Source organism: Coturnix japonica, chromosome 17 (genome assembly GCF_054131305.1).
Source record: "Coturnix japonica strain WE chromosome 17, WE-NBRP24, whole genome shotgun sequence".
NCBI classification, from domain to species: domain Eukaryota; kingdom Metazoa; phylum Chordata; class Aves; order Galliformes; family Phasianidae; genus Coturnix; species Coturnix japonica.
The window spans coordinates 11,774,377-11,780,788 of record NC_140679.1 but is presented as its reverse complement, the minus strand read 5'-3'; positions in this window follow the sequence as shown (position 1 = coordinate 11,780,788).

Sequence of the window (6,412 nt, the reverse complement as noted above, 5' to 3'; positions counted from 1 at the left end):
GAGGAAAAGGAAAAGGAAAAGAAAAAGAAAAAGAAAAAGAAAAAGAAAAAGAAAAAGAAAAAGAAAAAGAAAAAGAAAAAGAAAAAGAAAAAGAAAAAGAAAAAGGAGAAAAGAAAAAGGAGAAAAGAAAGTGAAAAAGGAGAAAAGAAGGAGAAAAAGGAGAAAAGAAAAATACTCCAAAACAAATCAACAGCTTCAAAGCTGAGGAAGTTGTTTCTGCTACCACATGGCCAAATTATCTCCTAATAGCTGTGCAAACCTTAGGAATGGAGTGAAATCACAGCCAGGCGCTCAGGCACAGGAGCATGCTGAGCTGCTTAATGAATTCTTATTGTTCTTTACCTGCTTTCTTTCTGCTCACTGTGCTGGCATGTTCCCAGCTCTTGAAGACGGGCTGCTGTATTAAATTTGCTGGAAGGTGTGGGTGCACCCACAGCGGCTGCAAATAGTTTGTAAATCACTCCAGGGAGGGGAAGTGGTAGGGGATGGTTGTCTTTATTCCACCTGATTTTCTGAGATTGGTGTACACCAGCAGGGCCAGGGCATTTCCTGATTGTGATTTGTTCATAACTCCCTAGCATGACACTGGCTAGAGTCACCAAGTGATGTCCCATCTGGTGCTTGGGCACAGCTTGAGAGTAGCCTTATTTATCAGTTTAGAGATGTCTCAATTGAAGTTTGTGCTGCTGTGGTCATGTTAGTAGGTTAGCAGCATAGAGAGACACATTCAAGGGCATACATGCCTGATCACTGGTCACATCTGAGAGTGTAAATTGGACTAGATGGCCATATCACAGAGTCATACAATTATAGAATGGCCTGGGTTGAAAAGGACCCCAATGCTCATTCAGTTCCAACCCCCTTGCTATGTGCAAAACATTACAGAAGCCAAGCAGTGGGAAATGCAAGATGCCATCAAAGTGACAACAGAATGACTGGGAGTGCCCAGTTCTGATAGAGAACCCCACAGTGATCTGTTGTTGGAGATAAGGAGAAATGAATGAGCTTTGTTGGTGTTTCTGCAGGACTGATGTCCTGAGAGGCTGAACCAAGGCAGGAGTACAAATACCTCATCTCTGTTTGCAGATGGATTTGGTGCTGCAATGAAGAGGCACCATGTGCCTGTCTAGGGAGGCTGAACATCTGCACAGACTGATGCAACTCCCTGTGCTGCCAGAGACCTACTTACAGAGCTTGTTTCTAGCTGCATTATCATTATTTATACATTTGCTCAACAAACAGAGATGATCTCGCTTGCAAAATTTTAAAGAATGTGTTTCATTTTAGAAGAGGCAGGGACATAAATAGCCCCTACTATGCCAAGATGCCATAAGTGGGGCTGAGATAAGGTGCACATGGCGCTGATTGTAACGGAGAGTTTGTATGGATATCAAATATGCTCCTGTTTTCTTTAACAAACACAATAAACTGTGGTCTGGGGTGCAGTTTGGCTCTGTTCCTAACGCTGTATCCAAGGACACAAGAGGCTCCTAAGTATGGAAGAGCTTGAAGTCACTGGCAGAAAGCTCTGTCTAGGAGCATGATCAAAGATAAGGAGAAAAGGAGAGATTTGGGGACTGTGATGGCTTGTAGTCATGGAGGGGACTCACACAGAGTAGCAACATCAGGACCCATATCTCTGGCTGCACCCAGTGTTGGGAGGACAGATATCCCCTCCTTGGGATGGTGTCTCCTGAAAAGTGCAGAATTATTGGGACTTCAATGGAAAAAATGATATTTCTGAGTCAGTTGGTGACACTCTGGCTGTGTGGAATGACTCTGCACCTCTAGAAAAAAATAATGAATGAAATGGATGAAAGGTATTGAGGCACTTTAGGGGAGAGGTACAGGGGGAACAAAAAGGATCAAAGATGCATTTCTTGATTTATTTTCTTCATCTAAACAGCTGTACAAAGAGTTTTCACAACACTGATCTCATTCCAAGGTTTAGTGCTGGTGAGAAGCACCCAGTGGATGCAGAGCACCAACACAACTGAGAACACAGAGGAGGCAGAGCTCAGGGGAAGATCACAGTTTCTCCAAATTACCTTTAAAAGGTTGCCTTTTGTTGGGTGTCAGGAGCACGCTAAGAGCCGTAGTGACGTGAGCAGTGCTGGTGACCTGATCCTGGGGAAGGAGCACTGTTATTTTTAGCCTGATTAGTCCTACTTTAGATTTTAACCCAGTTAGCAGATGCAGATGAAAACAAAACGAACGCGGTCTGGTCCCTGCAGTGTGGAGTCCTCGGCTTTCAAGAGTAAATGAAATGTAATGAACAGCATACAAGGAAGGACATAAGAAGATTGGATTTGTTTTAATGGTTTTCTATAAATATCACAGCTGGCTGCTAAGTGTGAGCCATTATTCTTATGCTGGCACCCAAACCCTCGGATGCACCCTTATGCATGAGGAGAGGGATGGTGTCAGGGATGGGGAGGTGCTGCCATGATCTGTTTAGGGCTGCTCCTGCTTAGGGATGAGATAACAAAATGCTTGGCGATAGTTTGCATTGTGCAACAGCTTGATGATGATCACTTGTCTGCAGGGCTGGTGAATATCTGCTTGGCTCTCCATGCACAGCGTGTATCGTGTGACTTTTCAGGTCTCTCTGTCTCTCCCTGCCTCCACTCCCTTGTCTCTCAAATGGGTCTAACTGCACTTTTGGGAATCTGGAACAAGGGAAAAATAATCCAAGGTCCTGTAGTGGGAACTGGCTGATGGATTCTGAAATTATTCTCTTCCACCAAAAAACTCATTCTTATTTGGTTTTCCTATGGAAAAATGCAGCTGACCCCCAGAGGCAATCAGGTGCTCAAATACAGCCACACTTTGGTCAGGGAGGGTCTCCCTCTCCTCTGCTTGGTTGCCCTTTCCTGACACAGGTAGAAGGGAGCTGGGGAAGGAAGGAGTGCAGGGATGGATGGGTGGGGATGTTCTGTTTTCCTTTCACACACATTTATGATAGGGGTGTGCTGACAGTTGGACTGGATAATCTCAGTTGTCTTTTCCAATCTGAATGATTCTATGATTCTATGACTCTGTGTTCTCAGATATGGTAATTAGAGGCACACACACTCCCGAAGCTTTTCTTCAAAAAGCAGAGGGGGGAAATCATTATAATTTTAAAAGTTTTAAAAGAAACAAACTTTGTTTGAAAACTTCCCTCTAATCTACACCACCTCTTCCGCCTGGTCTTTGTTCCCATTGCTCCCATTTGGGTAATGGCATCACTTCTGCTTCCTTTTTCTCCTAAGCACATCTTTTCCCCTATAAGCAGGCAGATGGCATCAAAGCAGCCACCCCCGTGGGCTGGAGGCTGAGCTGGGCTGGGGCTGCCACCAACTGCTTCCAAAGGGGACAGAAAATGCAGCCGCACATCCAACACAACAGGCAGGTGTGGACCATTGTCACTTGTCCACCTCATTAAGCTGCAGCCCTCGTGTTGCAGGCTCATTCTCCTTGAAGGAAGGCAGAATGTGACTTGAATTGGCCATTGGAGAGTGGGATAAGCTCCTGTCCAAGGGAGGGGACAGTTTTCTCATGGGGATGCTGGCCAAGGGAATCCTGCCCTGATCCAGTGACTCATGTGCAAAACCACCTGTTGCTCTGTGCTAATTAGCAGTTAATTAGCTGGGATTAAGGAAACACCTATGTTGCTTGTCACTGAAAGAATGCCCTTGGAGATGGATTGCAGAAAACCCTGAAGCATGGGGGAAGGGAGAGGAGAGGAGAGGAGAGGAGAGGAGAGGAGAGGAGAGGAGAGGAGAGGAGAGGAGAGGAGAGGAGAGGAGAGGAGAGGAGAGGAGAGGAGAGGAGAGGAGAGGAGAGGAGAGGAGAGGAGAGGAGAGGAGAGGAGAGGAGAGGAGAGGAGAGGAGAGGAGAGGAGAGGAGAGGAGAGGAACAACTTTTGGATTCAAAGTTCATGAAAGTCACTGTGTTTAGGACTGTAATCTCCTTGCACATTGTGGGACACCATGGAAATGCTTATGACATCCCAACCCCAGCAGCAGCTGCAATGCTCAGCACAGAATTAGGCTGTGGATGTTTACTTCATCTGCATGCTGATGGCTCTTGGGTGCACCATTCCTTGGGGGTCTTGGAGTCCCAATTGAACTGGGGTTTTTCTGGTTGGCAATGTTGTGCTGAAGCTGGTGCTGGTCAAGTCTTTGCTCCATTCAAGGGGTCCCACATTCTCAGGGTCTCCTACAAGGAGAACACACTGGATGGGGTTATGAAGAACTGGAGGTGACTCTTATATATACTATGTATTTTCATATACCCTTTTTGGGTGGGGTGAAGCAAGTTCGGAGAGAAGTGAGCATCCCCCATTGGCTCCCCTTTCTTTACCCCCAGTCTGGGAGCAGCCAAGCTGTCCTTCCTCCTGTACAGGCAGAGAATCAAATTATCACAAATGGGCGATTCCACCTCCTTTTTCATTTTCCCTCATTTACTATAGAGTTTTAGCACCTTTGGTTAAGGTCGCTGGGGAAAAATGGAAGAAAAATCCTGGTTTAGAAGGAAAAACTCTCCAGATTTCCCAATTTCATCATTTTCTCAGAGACTGACAGGTAATTTATGTCCAGCCACTGAGATGTTGCCAGGGCAACTCACCTTCCCCATGAAGGCTGCAACCTTAGAAACAGAGCTGAGAGAAAGCAAGGCAGGGAGGGATCCTGTGAAGTTTTGAAGCACTGGATGTATTTTGTCTGTGTCCTTTCATTGCTGGACCAATCAGGGGGTGATTTTTGTGTTGTCAAAGCCACGAGAAGGACAAAGTGAAGATCCTTATTGGGGCTGAACTACAGCAAAGCTCAAGCCCTCCAGTGCTCCAGATGTGTCGGAATGGACAGGGCAGGATGAAATGGTTCTGGAGAGCTCTGCTGTTGCCATGCTGCTCTCAAGTCTTCAGTGAGCTTTTTATTGTAACATCGTTAGAAAATGGGTTGGGAAATCCAATACAGGCAGGAATAAAACGCAGCTGTTTGTAGAAGAGAGAAGAAAAACTGCAGCTTCCATTTCTATAGCTCTGCATTGGTTCGCTTCCTGGTGCCGAATTCTCATGGTGAAGAATAAACTCTTGGTTTTAAGGGCAGTGATTTCCTGCCAGGCTGGGAATGGCATTCTGGATGCTTGTGATTCCCTCAGCATAAAGCATTTATGTGCCTCAGTTTCGCACCTTCTGGGTACTGATGTTTGGCTCAGTGAGCATATAGATGGGCAGAGGTAACCACAAATAAACAGGGCATGTGGTGTGGCTTTTGGGATTGTGGGAGAAAAGAAATCAGAGGAAATTGGGGTGGCAAGTGTAGGATGGGTTAGAAATGCATGGAAGGAGGGATCTAGAAAGCACAAATCTCTCTGAGGTTCTGCATCCCATTATTTCCATGGCTGTAGTGTCCAGGTCGCACCTTCAAAACCATGTCTGAACATTGCCCACAGGGTCTATTGTTTAACCCATCTGCCCTTTTCCATGCCCATGTAGATTTATGTGCACTTATAACTAATGGGAGACACTTGAAAATAAAATATTGGACAGAACCTCGTGGAAACAAGAAGGCATTTCTGCCTCTGGGCAGGGAGAGGAGCAGGAGAAACACCGTGTTTCACCCCATAACTTTTCAGCATGACTTTGGCCTTCTGTGGGCTTTGCTTCTTCACTTGTAAGGTCAAGGGTGAGATCTGAGGAGGTGGGGATGGATTTCCAGCCCCCCTGCAGATGTGGGGGAGCTTTTGTTCCCTCCCCTCTATGGAACCAATGCCTTCCTATTTCACCAGTACCCTTGCAAAGACAAGGATCTGTTAATGATAGTAATAAGTCGTGTGTAAAGACTCAGAGAGAGCACAGAGTTAATGTTTTAACTCTCTTCTTTACAGCAGAAAACTCTCTGGAGGCCATTCAGAGTTAATTGCTGGGAATTAGGGTGACTCTGCATTTCAGACCCATCCACATTCTATTGGAAAATAAAGCAGTGCTTTTATTTGTTTGAAATAAAATCCTTTGTCACTGATTCCAATGATATTTATGCCTACAAATAAAGGGGAATTTGAAAACTGATGTTTTCATTTCCAATAAGCTACATCAGCATATTTTAATTCATTAAATACAGGCTTCTCCATGACTGTTGAATATAAAGATTAATACTCAGTTGTATATTTACAGTTCTATATATATAGGTGTATAACACCATCTGTCTTACATGGGTTTTTAATATTAAGAATGACGTTTTCTATATGAATACAGACTCACAGTGACAGGACTGAAGACATTTCATCTGCTCACAGACACAATATAGGGTCTGCTCTCTAGAAACCTTTATTAGCAGGTTTTTGTACAACCTATTCCTTAAAAAAAAAAAAGCAACTCTACAACCTGAGACTTTCCAGTCAGCTGCACAATGTACTCTAATGCTGT